Raw genomic sequence first — 18,591 nt, forward strand, 5'->3', positions numbered from 1 at the left:
TTTCTAGACATTTATTCTGATTGAGCGTTTTCCCTGTGGGTGTGCAGCTTGAATGTTTCTCTGTGTCCTGCTCTGAGCTCTGCTGTTGTGTGCTGTGAGGGGACCTCAGGGAAGCTCTGAAATCAAGACATGGTGAGTATAGGATCACTGCCCACAATGGGGAGGAACATGTGGTTAAGCAGTGTGTCCTCTATGGGGTTGGATTGGAATGATCATCCAGATGTGAACACCTGTGAGGTTTCTAGTGCTTGCTTCTTTACTTGATAGTTCAGGCCATGATCTCTGAATAATTTCAGTATCATGGGTGATTGTAATTCTGTCCAAAACATCTGGACCAGTTGCTTTCTTGTAGAAGCATGGGTGGTTTCTGAGACTATGCAGCATCTTTTTGTCTTTTATAATGTACAAGAGGAAAGCAGGAATAGACCTGGAGAGATGGCTCAGAGGTTAAGAGTTGTGGCTGTTCCTACACAGTTCATGAGTTCAATTCTTAGCAACCACATGGTGGCTCACAACCATATGTAATGAGATCTGTTGCCCTCTTCTGGCCTGCAGGAATACATGCAGGGAGAACATTGTGTGTGTAATGAATTAGTTCCATAAAAATAAGATGGATATGAAGCTAATAGTTGTGATTTCATACATTTCTAGTTTTTGTTTTGTTTAGTTTGTTAAATTTTTCTGCTGCAGTTTTTTTCATATTTCCTTATCTTATATGTTTAGAGTTTTGATTATTATGTTTCAAAGGGACTTTTTCTCAGTCAGTTTAGTATTTTTGATGGTTCTTGTACATTATCAGACACCTTCTTTAGTTTAGCAAAATTTTCATTTATGATTTTATTGGAAATATTTTCCAGAATTTATCCTCCTCCTGCTGCTTCTCCTCTTCCTCCTCTTCCTCCTCCTTCTCCTCCTCCTCCTCCTCCTCCTCCTCCTCCTCCTCCTCCTCCTCCTCCTCCTCCTCCTCCTCTTCTTCTTCTTCTTCTTCTTCTTCTTCTTCTTCCTTTTCTTCTTCCACTTCTTCTTCTCCTTCTTCTTCTTCCTCTTCTTCTTCCTTTCTCCAATTGTTTGTAACTATGCTTTCTCATATGTTACAGAACTCTTTGTTGTTTAGTCCTAGTAAAGTTGTATAATCCAGATTTATTTTTGACCATTCTATCCAATTTTTTTCTATTCATTTTTTAAAATATATTCTTTATTTACATTTCAAATTTTGTCCCCTGTCCTGGTTCCCCCTCCCCCAAAAATCCCTTAAGCCATCTCCCCTCCCCAATCAACCCTAAACTGCTCCTCTTTTCTGATATTCCTCTACACTATGGTATCAAGTTTTTCCAAGGCCAAGGGCCTCTCCTCCCTTTGGTGTCTAATAATACCATCCTCTGCTGCCTATGTGTCTGGAGCCATGAGTGATTCCATGTGTACTCTTTGGTTGATGATTTTGTCCCTGGGAGCTATGGGTGTACTGGGTGACTCATTGCTGTTCCTTCTGTGCACTGCAAAGCCCTTCAGCTCCGTGGGTCCTTTCTCTAGCTCCCCCATTGCGGACAAATGATATCTCACAGTTATTAACAGGAACTATACAAAGTAGTCCGTCCAACCCTAGTGCTTTAAATCTTATTATAAATACCTAGTCTTTTGTGTCTTTTACTTGGAATACTTATCATTCAATTGTGGTAAATAAATAAATAAATATTAATAATATTTACCACAGAAAGGTGGCTTTAATTATTGTTTCTGTCCAATGATTGGGATGAAAAATAAGATGGCCAATGATACTCAGTAGTCCTGGCTCTTTTTCTTTCTAGAAAATGTGCTTTCAGAAAGCTTTTTAAGAAGATAAAAGGATGACCTTGAACTCCAACTATATAGGATCAGAGTAGAAGACATAGAAGTCTCTCTCTATATAAATACTTCTCTTTTAAGACCATTAAATGTTAACACCAAAAGTTAAAATAGTTTTAATAAATAAATCCACAATTTATTGTCAGAACATTAATTCAGGATTGGGAAATAAAATATTTTTATTCCCATTTTCTAAGTTTCAAAGATACCACATTTTAAAAATATCATAGTTTATCAAAGGATAAAAGGTAAAATTATTGTTTTTCTTTAAAGAAAATTGACAAAGCATTTCTTTAAAAAAGATTTATTTATTTATTTCATGTATGGGAGTATAATATCCCTGTCTTCAGACACAGAAGAAGAGGGCATATGATCCTGTGACATATGGTAGTGATCCACCTTGTGGTTATTGGGAACTGAACTCAGAACCTCTCGAAGAGCAGTCAGTGCTCTTAAATGCTGAGCCTTCTCTCCAGCCCTGAAGTACATTCTATACATCAAAAACAATTTACTCGGGATATCTTTAGACAAATTCACATGACCTAACTAGTTATTCCCCCTACAAATTATAGAAATATTGGCCACCCATGTCCTCTTATTTCACAGAGTTTTAATAACATTTAAAAATGCCTTATGTGATTATATTAATTCAAGAGAGTTGAAGATATGAAAATGGTTGTTGTTTAATTTAGACAATAAGTCAGAAGCCCTGTGCTGATCTTTCTATCTTAGTATATTTATTGGTTTTTAATGAGGCATTTTGGGAAATAAATATTGATTAAATTATTAAAGTGTTTTTGTCTATATAAATATTTACACATGTATATTTCATTTTCAAAAGAACTCATGTATCATTCTTACATTGCGTGAAGACAATGCCCAATATGAAGAATAAATCCTGGTCTAGGAAAACAAAAATATTTAAAACTAATTTCGCTCTGAAATCAAGACATGGTGAGTACAGGATCACTGCCCACAATGGGGAGGAACATGTGGTTGAGCAGTGTGTCCTCTATGGGGTTGGATTGGAATGATCATCCAGATGTGAACACCTGTGAGGTTTGTAGTGGTTGCTTCTTACTTGATAGTTCAGGACATGATCTCTGAATAATTTCAGTATCATGGCTGATTGTAATTTTCTGTCCAAAACATCTGGACCAGTTGCTTTCTTGTAGAAGCATGTGTGGTTTCTGTGACTATGCAGCTGCTTTTTGTCTTTTATAATATACAAGAAGAAAGCAGGAATAGACCTGGAGGGATGGCTCAGAGGTTAAGAGCTGTGGCTGTTCCTGCACAGTTCATGAGTTCAATTCTTAGCAACCACATGGTGGCTCACAACCAAATGTAATTGGACCTGGTGCCTTCTTCTGCCCTGCAAGAATACATGCAGGGAGAATATTTTTTAAAATGAGAAACTCTTTCTTAATTGTGATCTTTTGAGATGTTCTGATCCACCTTTTACTTAGGCTATAGGTGCTTTTTTCAACCTACATGTAGACAGGTCATGAAAAGGTAATTCAATATTTTTTTTGTACTTGTACTAATTTATTTTACAGAACAAAAGTGATTTGTTTTTTTTTTAACTGGCATTAGGAAGTACTTATTTCTTAAATATACTGGTATACACTGAAGATCACCTGTAATATCCTGCAATTTGTAATTTCCCTTATGATTCTAATTTCCTTTGGCTTATAGCCTTTATTAGGACATTCAATTAACTATCCTTTCTATAAACATAGAAAGATTCATTTTCTCTATGATTTGAGATAGGCTTATATACAAAATATGTACTAATCCAACCTTATTTTTTCTCTATTTTGCCACTGATAAAAATATGATGTCTAGTAATAATGATCAACAGTGATTCCCTGTGTTTTTGGCTTTTCATCTGAGGTTGTCTCATACCTATCATCTGTTTAAGGGAGCTTCAGTTAACCTGATCCAAGCATTTAGCCATAAACAAAATTCTTGCTTGGTTTTGTTTGTTTGTTTGTTTGTTTGTTTGTTTGTTTGTTTTGTGACAGGTTTTCTCTGTATAGCCCTGGCTTTCCTGGAACTCACTTTGTAGACCAGGCTGGCCTGGAACTCAGTTCACCACCCTCGGCCTCCCAAGTGCTAGAATTATAGGCATGCACCACCACTGCCCAGTTAAAACTTTTTTTTTAGTAAAAATACATCCTTAATGTTAATAGCCTGGGTCATGCACTGGGTCATCCATTCCTGGGTCACACTGATACCTCCAATGCACCTTGAGCAGTGGGCTTTGCAAACTCTTCACCATGATTATGGGAGAAGACAAGGGCTTTGAGGAAAGCTCAGGCAAGGTCTGAAATCTTAAGTGCAGGGTCTTGGTTCACAGAGGGGAGGAACAGGCAGCTGACAAGCCTCAGCTGGAATGTTGAGTCCTCCCAAGAACTGGGTGGGGTGAGGTTCCTCTTTTAATCTTAATTCAAATGCTAATGGAGTGCAAACCCTGCTATCTGGAAAAGTTTTGCCCCTAGACAGGAATCACACTTTAACATTAGGAGGGCTTGACTCATTTGCCAGTCAAGGCCTCCAGACAGACCTGCCGGACAGGCAAAGAGGTGGGCTCTTCCAGGTGCCTTTCTGTGTGTTCACTGTGGCTGTAAAAGCTTGAATGTTTCTCTGAGTTCTGCTGTTGGGTGCTGTGAGGGGACATCAGGGAAACTCTGAAATCCAGATATGGTGAGCACAGGATATCTGCCCACAATGGGGAGGAACATGTGTTTGAGAAGTGGGTGCTGGGGTGGTGGGTTCACTATGGGGTTGGATCAGATGCATCAGTCAGATGTGACTTCCTGTGAGCTTTCTAGTGGTGCTTCTTACTTGCAAGTTCAGGCCATGACCTCTCAAAAACTTCAGTATCATGGCTGATTGTAATTTTGTCCAAAACATCTGCACCAGTTGCTTTCTTGTAGAAGCATAAGTGGATTCTGTGATATGCAGCACCTGTGTCCAAACTATTTTTTCCTTTTATAATATATATTAAGAAGGCAGGGTCAAGCCTAGAGAGGTGGCTCAGAGGTTAAGAGCTCTGGTTATTCTTACACAGGCCATGAGTTCAATTCGTAGGAACCACATGGTGACTCATAATTATATGGAATGGGAACTAGTGTCCTCTTCTGGCCTGCAGGAAAAATTCAGGGAGAACATTGTATTAGTTATGAATAAATTCCATAAAAAATAGAAGACAGATATGAATCTAAGAATTCTGATTTCAAATATTACTCATTCTTTTGTTTCCTTTGTTATTGTTTTTCTGCTGTAGTTTTGTTTTTACAATTTTTAATATATTAATATATAATTTTTAATATATAAACATATTTTGGTTTAGGGAAATTTTCATTTATGTGTCCACTTGAATTATTTTCTAGACCTTTATGTTTAATGATTTTTTCCTCTTCTTCCTCCTCCTCCTCCTCCTCCTCCTCCTCCTCCTCCTCCTCTCTAACATGTCCTGAGAATCTAAACTGTACTGAAACATGTAAGAGTCGGATGCAAAAGAGGTTGTTTGTGGGAAAGGAAAGGAGTGAGAACCTGAGGATTGTGACTTATTTTCCTGGCTGGTATTCATTGTATTCCTATGCTGGTGTCTAGGCAGCTGCATTTGTTGTGATTATTGGTCTAGGTAATGTTTCTCAGTTTGTCTTGTTTGTGAGTGTGTTTTTATTCCTGTGTTACAGTTTTCTGTCTAGATTTTCATAGTGTTGACTGAGTGTGGCCTCTTTTACTGACCTTTTTTGTTATGTTCAAGAAAGATTGCTGGTTAATGTTAAAAGCTAGGAGAGGAGGTGGGCAGGATCTTCTCAGTCCACAAGGAGACATAGAATATATAGTCAGGAAAGAGGTGAAGTTGCCAACATTTCAATATTTCAGAGCTACAGTCATCTGAAGAAGACTCAATTGAGGGTGTGTCCTCATTAGAATGACTAGTTGCTATGTCTGTGTGAGATAGTGTGGATGATTGATGTGGGAAGCTCTTCCACTGAGGGTGACAATATTCATAAGCAGGTGGGCGTGGTCTGGATGAGAGAGCTACCTGAGCATGGGACACTGACAAAGCAGGAGAGCAAACCAGGGGACAATGTTTCCCATGTTTTATCCTTCAGTTTGTAGCTTCAGTTTCTATTCTAATATCCAAAGTGATGGAATGTGATCTGACAGAACCATTCACAACAACCATTTATTGCCTGAGATGATTTTGCTCAGAGGATTCCTTCACAGCAGTAGAGTAGCAAGTTAGAAACAACAACAACAGCAACAGCAACAACAAATGTGGTATGAACAAGTGATTTTGCTGAGCAGAACCTAGTTCTCATTTGAAGGAATATGGAAATTATCAGAATTTTACATGACAAAAGTCATAGAAGTCCTCTTCATGGAACCCAATAATAGGTCTTGGAAGACTGGAGTGTTTACAGTATACAGTCAGAGGAAATTGAGTTAGCATTTGAGTGGAAAATAGACTCTGCAAGTTTTGTCGAGAGGTCATTTGTGTAATATTATGGCCCAAATTCCTTTCTCCTTGGCTTACACCCTGAAATATTATGTGGTGGTAAAATTTAAAAATAATGTGCGGATTTCTATATTTTCATTCTATTTATATGCATTTGTTCATTTTCCACACTCATTTATCATTTATTTATTTAATTTAAATTCCAACCATTACCATCTGTCCATTCCACCTTACACAATCCTTTATCCTTAATTACTTTTATCTCTCCAAGGAGCGCGGGGACCACTAGAGTACCCACAATCCACGGCATTTCATCTCTCTGCCTGGTTAGTCATATCTCTCTTACTGAGTTCAGACAAGGCATCCAAGTTAGTGGAACAGTTTGGACAGACCCTCATTAGCATAAGGGACATCTCCTGCTCATTTGTTGGGGGAACAACATGAAAACTTAGTAGCCTCTCTACTCAGTCCATACTGTGCAGGCTCTTTAGTTGGTGACTCAGTCTCTGAAGGTCTCCTAGGGTCCAGTTTAGTTGACACTGAGGGTCTTCTTATGGACTTCCTGTTCCTTCTGAGTCCCTCAATCTTTTCCCTAACTCTTCCAAAAAAAAAAAAAACACTGGGCTTTGTCCAAAGTTAGGCTGTGGGCTCTGCATCTGTTTCAGTCATGTGCTTGGTGGAGACTCTCAGAGGACAATTAAGCTAAGCTACTCTCTGGAAGTATAACAAAGTATATGTGCAGTAATATCAGGGATTGGCACTTGCCCATGGTGTGGGTCTCAATTTGGGCAGGGAATAGTTTGTCCATTCGCTCATTCTATGCTCAATCTTTTTGCCTCCATTCCTTGTAGACAGGACAAATTTTGAGTGGAAAGATTTTTGCTTGTTTGGTATAATTTTCTCTCCACTGCGGATCCTGGGTGGCTTTAGGATGTGGCCTCTTCAGTGTCCAATTCTCACCGCTATGAATTTCAGCTATGATCACTCCCATTGACTCCCTGTTGCCCTCCCTTTCATCATCTGTGGGACAGCCTAAAGCTGTCTGCACCCTTGCACCCCTGACAGATGCAGATTTCAATTCATTTTCCTGACCCTATGGTCCTTCCTTTTCTCTCACCACACCTGTTCCTTTCCTCCCCTTCCCCTTTCTTAACTACTGGACCTTTCATTTCTATCTTTCTCTTTCATCTGCCTCAAATGACTCTTTTATTTCCACTCCTGAGTGTGATTCAACCATGCTCATTTTAGCCTCCCTTCTTTAAAAAAAAATTATTATATGCGAGTGCACTGTATCTGTTTCCAGACACACCAGAAGAGGGCATCAGATCTCATTACTGGTGGTTGTGAGCCACCATATGGTTTCAGGCATATGAACTCAGACCTTATGCTGACCCATCTATTCAACCCTTTAGGCTTCCTTCTTGTCTAGCTTCTTCAGGACCAAGAAATATTACGCAGATATCCTGTACTTTATGGTTATTATCCATATGTAAGTGAGTACATACATGCATGTCCCTTTGGGTCTGGGATAGTTCACTTAGGATGATAGTATTTAGTTGTATCAATATGCCTGCAAGATTCATAATGTTTTTGTTTTTACTAGCTGAATAGAATTCCATTTTGTAAATGAGCCACATAATCTTTATCCAAATTTTGGTTGAGGGACATCTTGATTTTTTTCACTTTTTAGCTGTTATAAGTGGACCAGGTGAGGCAGAGTCCATCACCTTAGAAGCCAAACTTAAGAGGATCTTTCATATGGTGTGGCTTCTGAAAACTGATAGATGATAAATTCGAGATCCCGGAATCTTCCAGTATGGTTTCAATTTGGCCCAAATCCAGATATCTTTTGGCAGAGTCAGAGCGATGGGAAGACTGCATGAGAGTTCATTGCACTGAAATTATGAAGATGATTCTTGAATTTCATTTTGCGACCACAGCTTGTTGAGATAACTATAGCATTGGTAAATCTTCCATGGAGAGATGTATACAAGGAGAGGATGTACCCAAGCTGTTACAAGAGGTGACCTTCAAGATTTTGCCTTGTGTGTCAGAATAGACTTTAGATGTTTGAACAGTGTAGGACTTCCTGCAGACTATTAGGATCCCTGAAGAAAGACTGAATGCATTTTCATCACAGGATGAATATTTGCCCATAGTGTCAAGGGTCAGGATGCAGTTGATTGAAACAAAAAGCTTCTAGATAGGATGATGTCTTTGGCCGCTTGTCTATCCTGTCTGGCTTTCTTTGTGAAGATTGTGGAAGATCTCCTGGTAGGAGCCATTCCAGATACCTTCCAGGATAGTGTTTATAGAATGAAAATTTTATTTTTTCTCTCTTTTTTTGCTATTCCAATAATTTATATATTCATTGTCACCCTTATCTCTATCCGCATTATATGTCCCTTACTATGGCAGAGTCCCTCCCCCAGTCTTCTCTGTTTTTCTTTGAGAGGTTGTGGGGCCCCCAGGTATCCTGAAAATTGGTGCATTAATTCTATTGTGAGTTAAGTACATCCTCTCATACTGAGACCAGACATGGCAGCCCAATTAAGGAAACAGATTCAAAAGATATCCCACCCCCACAGCTATAGGGAAATCCACTGCTACAGTTGTTATTAGACGACCTTCTGAGCCTCTGCGCTGCGCATCTGCTATATATGTGCCAGGGGGCTTAGTCCATCCTGTGTATGCTATTTGGTTTGTGGCTTAGTCTCTGAGTGTCCCCAAGGGTGCTTGTTACTTGAGTCTCTTGGTCTTCCTGTGGAGTTCCTATCCTCCTCAGGGATTTCAATCATTCCACAAACTCTTCCATAAGAGTCCCCAAGGTCCATGCAAGGTTTGACTCTGGATCTGTGCAGCTTTATCAGTCAGCTGGTTGGTGGTTCCTCTCAATAGACAATTAATCAAGGCTTCATTGTGGGAGCATAACAGAGTGTCATTAATAATGTCATGGATTGGTGCCTGTCCATAGGATGGCACTCTCAAGTGGGGCAAATTTTCATTGGCCATGCCCTCAGTCTCTGCTCCAGATTTTACCCAGCATTTCTTTTAGAGGGGAAACATTGTGTCCATGGTGTTTTCTGTGTTGTGGTTGAAACTGACCCTTCAGCTTTCTTCTCATGCTCTCATATATTCACGATAATCTCTTTCCTTAAATCATATAAAATACAATGGATACATTTGCTAATCAGTGATAATCTATTTTACAAGTTTAGTTGTTTTATATTTTTATATTTATTCTATTTTTGCTTTTCTTTTCCAAAACAAGTTGCTCTGTGTATCTTTCTCTGTCCTTAAAGTAGTAGAGAAACCACAAAAGACACATGTCTTGTATTTGTAATATAAGCATATTATTGTGTGGTTTTTCTTTTTTGTTTTGTTTTGTTTTGCTTTTTGGATTTGGTTTTTTTGAGACAGGGCTTCTCTGTATAGCCCTGGCTGTCCTGAAACTCACATTGTAGACTAGGCTGGCCTCGAACTCAGAAATCCGCCTTCCTCTGCCTCCCAGAGTGCTGGGATAAAGGTGTGCGCCACCACCGCCCGGCTCTCTGGTTTTTCATCCATATCTTTAGTATTGAAATTTGACCAAATGTTATAGATTAAACCTCATATATCTACCAGATGAATACAGATGTGCTGTGAATTTATCATTCTTTGAAGGAACTTTCATAAAGAACTTTGAGTTCAGTATCATTTCTTCCCATGGTTGTTTTTTATAGGGATTGAGGGTCTTAAAATATACATTTTAGTCTCCTAGAACACATTACAAAGTCCATGCCAGTGTCTAGGTAAATTGCATACACCTGCCTGTGCATCTGTGATTAAAGACATGAGAAAATACACCCAGCTTGCCCATCATGTTTGTTGTTAGCAATTGTTCATACAATTTTTCAGATGTGTGCTCGGTATTGTGGATCTGTTTCCTCTGCATCTCCCTCTCAATTTGCATTGCTCTGGCAAAGCTGTATCCTATTCAAAGTGTTCAAAAGTAACAGAGGTGTATCTTATAATTAAAGCTCCTTCTAAAATGACACAGTAATTATAAAGTCTGAGTCAGAAAATAAGCAGACCAAGCACAAGAATTGTGTGAATATATATTTGAGAAAGCATATATTTGTTTTCCGGTGATGTTATTATCATGCTTTGTGTTGTACATGTATGGGATATTTAGGATGCAGTGACTTTTGATGATGTGCATGTGAAATTCACTGAGGAAGAATGGAATTTGCTGGATCCTTCCCAGAAGAGTCTCTACAAAAATGTGATGTTTGAAACCTACCTGAACCTCAAAGCTATAGGTAAGACTGTTTTTTTTCTCCTGAAGGAAACAAATGTTTCTTGCTTGTTGTTGATCTTCTATTATTTTAATTATATGAAAATTGAGCTGAATAATTCAGTTTCACTGAATTTTCACTGTTACTTTCACGGTGCAGTTAAAATTCACAGTACCTTTAATTTTGGCTATTTTCAAATACTATATCATTCATTTTCTGGTACTGTGTTTTAGGCTATAATTGGGAAGAGCATCATCTTGAACATTGTCGAAATAATAGAAGTCATGAAAGGTAATTTTCATGTGCAAGCTTATGCAAATTTGTCTCTGAGAAAATTTTAATATTTTATGGAATCTCCAACAAAAAGCAAGAGTGTAAAATAACAGTCATTTAAGTGTAGATATGATTATAATTTTCTTATAAAACCATGGACTTCAAGATGCCAGATGTGATTTGTGTATCCACTTGATAAGTAGCTCCGTTAGACCTGTGCTGTGGATCTGCCAATCTGTATAGTCTCATAGTATTTAGAAATTACACATTGAATAGTGATAAATTTATATCCAAAACATTCTAATACGCAAATAGTCCATAGAAAATTTGGTGATACTAATATTCTTGTAGTAATATGGTTCAGTTTGGTGAGAGGGCATTTTATGAGAATCAAGAATATTGTTGTGGAGAAACATTAGTCCATATTGCAAATGTTATGAGAAACAAAAATTCAAACAGTGTGAATGCAATGCGTAAACCTTTCATTTATCATTCTTTGTATTATGTATATCATGTGTCACAATGGATAATAATCATGTGAGCATAGGGATATGAAAGAAGAAACATAAAATTTTTGTTCTAAAACAAGAAGATATGTAGTATTCTACCTTTAAAAGAAATTAGGAATATGAAATACATTTGCAGTTAGTTGGTTTTTAGCTTTACAGGGACTATCCCAAAACTCATTGTGTAAAAAAATCTTTATGGGTACTAGGAATTTGGAAATTCTTCTGTGTGTCCTGATTCCCAGTCACATGTATTGTATTTCACACTAGAGGAAAAATATGAATACAATCAGAGTTATACAGATCAGAGTTTTTCTAACTTTATTCAGATAGCTAAAACACATCATATAAAAAGAGGGTATTATAAATATGAGCCATGTAATACCCATCACACTTATCTTGAACAACTCATAATGAGAGAGAACAATATGAACATATAAAGAGCTAAAATCTTAAGATCTGCTGCTTCTTTACCATTAGACAAATTGTAAACATAATTCATATTGATTACTTGATTGATCAGAGTAATGAATGTGATAATGTTTTAACATGTGCTAATTATCATTGCAGGCATGCAAGAAGATATAATGGAGTGAAACTCTATGAGTGTAATATATGTGGTAAAACCTTTACAAGATGCAGTAATCTCCAATATCATAAAACAACACATACTGGAGAGAAACCTCATGAATGTAATCAATGTGGTAAAGCCTTTGCAAGATCCAGTTATCTCCAAAGACATAAAATGACACATACAGGAGAGAAGCCTTATGAATGTGATCAATGTGGTAAAGCCTTTGCACAGCGTAGTAAATTTCAATATCATAAAAGAACACATACTGGAGAGAATCCTTATGTATGCAATCAATGTGGGAAAGCCTTTGCATGTCACAGTACATTCCAAAATCATAAAGTAACACATACTGGAGAGAAACCTTATGAGTGCAATCAATGTGGTAAAGCCTTTGCATATCACAGTGCTCTCCAAATACATAAAAGAACACATACTGGAGAGAAACCTTATGAATGTAATCAATGTGGTAAAGCCTTTGCACAGCACAGTTATCTTCAAATTCATAAAAGAACACATACTGGAAAGAAACCTTATGAGTGCCATCAGTGTGGTAAAGCCTTTGCAGAGCGCAGTAATCTCCAATATCATAAAAGAATACATACTGGAGAGAAACCTTATGAATGTAATGAATGTGGTAAAGCCTTTGCACAGCGCAGTACTCTCCAATATCATAAAAGAACGCATACTGGAGAGAAACCTTATGAATGTAATCAATGTGGTAAAGCCTTTGCACAGCACAGTGCTCTCCAAAGACATAAAAGAACACATACTGGAGAGAAACCTTATGAATGTAATGAATGTGGTAAAGCCTTTGCACAGCGCAGTACTCTCCAATATCATAAAAGAACACATACTGGAGAGAAACCTTATGAATGTAATCAATGTGGTAAAGCTTTTGCATGTCACAGTAATCTCCAATATCACAAAAGAACACATACTGGAGAGAAACCTTATGAATGTAATCAATGTGGTAAAGCTTTTGCCCGTCACAGTGATCTCCAATATCATAAAAGAACACATACTGGAGAGAAACCTTATGAATGTAATCAATGTGGTAAAGCCTTTACAAGACCCAGTCATCTCCAGTATCATAAAAGAACACACACCGGACAGAAAACTTATTAATGTAATCAATGTGGTAAAGTGTTTTCACCAGGGATAAGTCTCCAAATTCTGTGTGCTGGAGAGAAAATTAATGAATATGATCATGAATTAAGTGGGAATTAGGAGGGTATCATAGTAGGATATGATAGACATGGGTGCTTGGGATTATTTCCATTCTGGAGATTTTTTTTTTTTTTTTGGATGCTTTTGCAAAGAAGTTTGCTGCCCTCGTCTGAAGAGTTTCCTTGAGGTAAAGGTAAAGACGTTTACATTAATTGTATTGACAAAGTAAGTCACAAAAATCACCGAATAGAATTTGGCATGAAAATTTTTAACAAACATAGAAACTATAAAGGAAAAATAAAAAAAAAAAAGGTTCAAAATACAAGGCATCATCAGGAAGTTGAATGACGTTTAATCTTGTGATCAAGGATATTCAATGGCATTAAAGGAATGGTTCTACTAGGACAAGATTACATTCAGCTAAACATATGGATTTGAAGTTGTATGAAAGTGAACTGTATCATGTTAGGAATTATTATTACCTGGATACTGCTTTGATGTAGACACATGAAGATACAATTATGAGTCAAATTGCCAAGAGATAGATTTGGATTCTGGGTTCTGAGTTTAAAATATAAGCAGAAAGGCTTAGTTCCAGGCATGGTGTTACATGCTTTTTAACCCACCATTCAGGAGACAGAGTCATGCAGATCTTTGAGATCAAGGTAGATCTCTAAGCAAGTTCCAGGAAAGCCAAGATTAGGCAGTGATATATTTGAAATATTGAAAGCTGCTGAAAATGGAAGAGAGGGAGCCATGTTCCAGCCCCAGTAAGCACCAGAACTCCGAGAATTTTATCATGAAGTGGTGTTGAATATTGTGAGAGAATTTTACATTAACTCATGAGATGATCAATTCTTGGTTTTTCTTACACTTTAATCCCATTTTGTTGAACCATCACTGTTTCTAGAATGAAGCCTTCCTCACTGTTAATGGTGGACGATCTTTTGATGTGTTTTATATTTTATTTTATTTGTTTTATATTTTAAGTATTTTTGAATCTGTGGTTTTAGGGATAATTGGTCTGTAATTCTCTTTTTTATCACTCAGTCTTTTCTGACTGTATATATAAGTAATCAAGAGTTCAGAAAATAAATTGACTAATATTTATTTTGTTTCTATATTGTTGAATACACTGAATTCTTGTTAAATCCTCTTTGAAAGTCTGGTAGGACTGTGCCCTAAAACTCATAGACGTGGGCTCACCTTGGGGACATATTTTTAATGAATTCTGTTTTCCTACATATTTATGTCAGTTTAAGTTGTTTTTCTCTAGTTTAATTTTGGGATGTGGAATCTATTGAGGAAGATAGCTATTTCTTTTAGAATTTCCAAGTTGGTGGAATGCACCCTTTTTAAACTATTTCTTTACGACTCTCTGGATTTTTTCATTACCTGTTAATTAATCCCCCATTTCATTTTAGATTTCATTAATTTGTATATTATTTGTCTTTTAATAAGGTATTGTTTATCTTGTCTAATAAAAGGATCGAAAGACCAAGTCCATGCCTCATTAACTCTTTGAATTGTTCTCTTTCTATTTTATCAATTTCATCCCCCAACTTGAAAATTTCTTGATGTCTCCTCCTCGTTTCTTTGCTCCCTCACCTCTTTTTGTTGGAGCTTTTAAAACTTGCTGTTAAATTGCCAGCATGGGAGTTCTCCAATTTTTCATGTAGGCATTTTGTGCTGTGAACTTTCCTTTAGCTCCACTTTCATTTTCTTTGTGTTCCATGAGATTGTGCATGTTGCATATTCATTTACATTGAACTCTAGAAAGTCTCTGATTTCTTCCTTTATTTCTGTGTAGACCCATTTTCTCTCAGACATTAGTTTGCAGTCAGTTAGCTGTCCTCCCTCATCTCTTACAACACTGAGACATCAACAGTTTTTTGGTCCAGATCTTATATTTTGTCTCATCAGAGAATGTAGGGACTCCTGGGTCTGGTGCAATCAAGAACATGAGGAACCCAATTTCTAGGGGCCACCCATTGGACTTTTCTGTTGCTCTCTGGGATGGAGTTTATTCCTTGCTCATCAGAAGGCTCCACTCCTTATAAATGGTCCCATGGAAATGAGAGGTAGCAATGGCACACCAGCCCTCTGTGTCTTGACCCTGGGGAAAAGATAAACTTACCACAGTGAGGAGGGCATGCCTAAGTCTATGAAACCACAGGAAGCAGACACATCAGCACTGGAAGTGACCATTTGAAGAACAGGAAGTGTCCATGCCACACCCAGAAGTGGTTGTGATGTCACAGGAAGGGATTGGCCCTAATGGAAAGTGAGTGTATATCACAGGAATTGTCTCAAGTTTTAGAGAAAGTGCCCTTCGTATGACCGGAAGTGAACGTAACTGTCACAGGAAGTGGCTGTGGCTTGATATGAAGTGACTGTAACATAACAGGAAGTGTTGCTACACCACAGGAAGTGGCGCTAATGACTTTTATGTCCTTTAATAGCTCAAATGACATTTTGAGAGCTGCCCGTTCGGCTTTCTGGGCTGACATTCCTGCCAGGTGTGGTCCTCCACATGTGTTCTCGGTATTTGACACCACCACTGCCCCAGCATACCTCTGTCCATCCTGAACGAGGCAGTTGCCATTGGTGAACCCCGTAGTAGTTACACTGGGGAGATTCAAGAAGGGTGGCTGGTAATGAGTTCTTCTGGTATCATTTTTACCCAGAAACCATTGTGACTGAGGTGTAAATAGAGTGGTTGCTAGCTTGTGCCAATAGGTTACACATTGGCCAATGCCTAATGCCAGGACCCCTGGTCTGAGTATGCAGTCCACAGGTCTACAAAAGTCACCTGAAGTTGGCAGAGTAAGGCTTTTTTTCTTTGCAGAGGCTTAAATAACCTCAATTTTAAGGCATCTAAGAGGTCCTCCATTTTTGTTTTCTTCTGTAGCCACTGGAAAGTCATTTATAAACTGATGAAGAGACTCTATCTGTAGGTTTTAGTACAATATAATGTTGAACTGTATCAACAAAAGATGATGGGTTTCCATTTTACTTTTAGGGTAACCCTGGTCTTGTGGCGGGAACAGTTTTGATTCTCAGGGCCCCCTTATCTCCTTTTAATGCATCACTTATGGTCTTCCGATTTGGCCTTGGCTGACAACAGGGTCTTTCCCAGGTCTCCAGTCTGTTGCTTCTGTCCTCCCATCTGTGTCTCCTCTGCAGTCTGTCCTCCATTAAATACTCTCTTTGCCACTGTCCTTAAATCTATTAGACAAGTCTTTCCTAACTACTCCACCCTCTGGGGCTTTGTCTTCATAGCTGGTGTTCCCTGATTCACAAAAATTCAAGCCACTGCTGCCTTTGTTTCTGGTGATTCAGGGTTCACGGGTGTGTATTGTCAAAAATGTCTCCATGACCCTGTCTAAAAAAGCAGTAGGGCTTTTATTTTCTCTCTGCCTAATATTATTCACTCTGGTCAAATTTGTGAGCCATCTTGTGGCCACCTTGAGACCTGCCAGCATAGTCGGACTGTGGACAAAGGGCCTCCTCTTACCTTCGGTGTTGTTGCAATAACAGTTGGGTGAGTTAGGGTAATGCAAGCATATTGGGGCCAGTAACCAGCTCATATACCAAACCCAGACACTATTGTGGATGCCAACAAGTGCTTGCTGACCGTAGCCTGATATAGTTGTCTCCTGAGAGTCTCTGCCAGTGCCTGACACACACAGAGGGGGACACTCTCAGCCAGCCATTGAACTGAGCACAGGGTCAACAATGGAGGACCTAGAGAAACGACCCAAAGAACTGAAGGGGTTTGCAGTCCCATACGAGAAGCAACAATATGAACTAACCAGTAACCCCAGAGCCCCCAGGGACTAAACCACCAACTGAAGAGTGCACATGAAGGGACCCATGGCTCCAGCCACATGGGTAGAAGAGGATGGCATGGTCGGACATCCATGAGAGGAGAGGCCCTTGGACCCATGAAGGCTCATTGCCCCAGGGTAGGGGAATAGCAGGTCAGGGAAGCAGGAGTGGGTGGGTTAGTGAGCATGGGGAGGGGGGATGGCATAGAGGGATTTCAGAGGGAAAACGAGGAAAGGGGACATTTGAAATGTAAATAAAATATAAATAGAAACATACATATATAATATAAAATATATAAAAATATAAATAAATAAATAAATATATTTAAAAATAAAAAAAAATTAAAAAAAGCACTTGGGAAGCAGAGGCAGGTGGATTTCTGTGTTTGAGGCCAGCCTGATCTACAGAGTGAGTTCCAGGACAGCAAGGACTACACAGAGAAACCATGTCTCAATAAACCAAAAGCAAAAAAATAAATGTAAATAAGAAAATATCTAATTAAAAATTACTTAAACAAAACACAACATTACCTCTTATTGCGACCTTGAATGGATAATGGTCAATTCACAAGTATCTTAATCACTGCTGTTGCTTTGATAAAATACTCTGTCAGGAGAACAGGTTTATTCCAGCTCACTGTTCACAGTAAAGTCCCTCATGGTGGGGATGCCACTCTGAAGTGTGAAGCAGCTGCTCACTCACATCAGGTATGTAAATAATCACGACGCCAAGAGCAATGAACGCCTGTTGCTGTTCAGCCCCTTTCCACACACTGCCCGGGATCCTAGCCAGGGAATGGTGCTGCCCACAGTGGGTGGGGCTTCCCACACCAGTTAAGATAACCAAGGCCGTCCCTTACAGCCACGCCCTGAGGCTCCTCCCCCTTGTTAGGATTCTGTCTAAGCTCCACCCCACAGTTACCTGGCAACAGCCAGCTATGCCCCTCCCCACCGTTACCTGCCAACAGCCAGGTAGGTCTGGTGCACTATAAAAGGGCTGCTTGCCCCTCCCCCTCCTTATTCTCTCACTCTCAGCTTCTCTCTTGCCCCTTCTTGGGCTCCCCTCCCTTCCTCTCCCCTCCCCCCTCTCTCCACATGGTCATGGCCGCCTCTGCTTCTCTACTCTCTCCCTCTCTCTGCCTTTCTCTGCCTCTACTACCCTCTTGACTGCCCTCTCCATGCTGTGAATAAACTCTATTCTGTACTATACCGTCTTGTGTCTGGTAACCTCAGGAGGAAGGGATGCCTTGGCATGGGCTGACAAAAGATCCCCTAATTGCAGGCTTCAGGGTTCCAAGACTACAAACAGAGTTCTAGGTGAGTTTTTTTCACTTCTTCTTCTAACTGAAAGCCTTTTGAAGTCATGTCCAGCATCCTAGGTTCCTGGGACGGTCAGAAGCAGGATTTTGGTCAGGGCAGTCTCCACCATCACAAGTCGCAAGTTCCAGCATTTTCTTCCTGAGCAAGCTTGCCGAGGGTTGGTCTGGCTCCTCTATACCTTTGTCTTAAATGTTGTCCACATCTCTTGGGGACACTTATTGCTTCCTCTGACACTCAGTCTGCAAGACGTCTGGGCCCTTCATGACACAATTCAATCTGCTTCTGTGTCTCAAGTTGTCTAAGCTCTCAAATACAAAGTAAAAGG

General features: G+C 39.1%; 1 pseudogene; it reads left to right on the forward strand.

Annotated features, from left to right (window-relative positions):
* The window catches only part of LOC127672812 (zinc finger protein 431-like), an 80,282-nt pseudogene extending 67,189 nt beyond the window's left edge, over positions 1-13,093 (forward strand).
* The last annotated feature ends 5,498 nt before the right edge of the window (positions 13,094-18,591 follow it).

The sequence above is a fragment of the Apodemus sylvaticus genome, chromosome 22 (assembly GCF_947179515.1).
Source record: "Apodemus sylvaticus chromosome 22, mApoSyl1.1, whole genome shotgun sequence".
In the NCBI taxonomy this organism is placed as follows: domain Eukaryota; kingdom Metazoa; phylum Chordata; class Mammalia; order Rodentia; family Muridae; genus Apodemus; species Apodemus sylvaticus.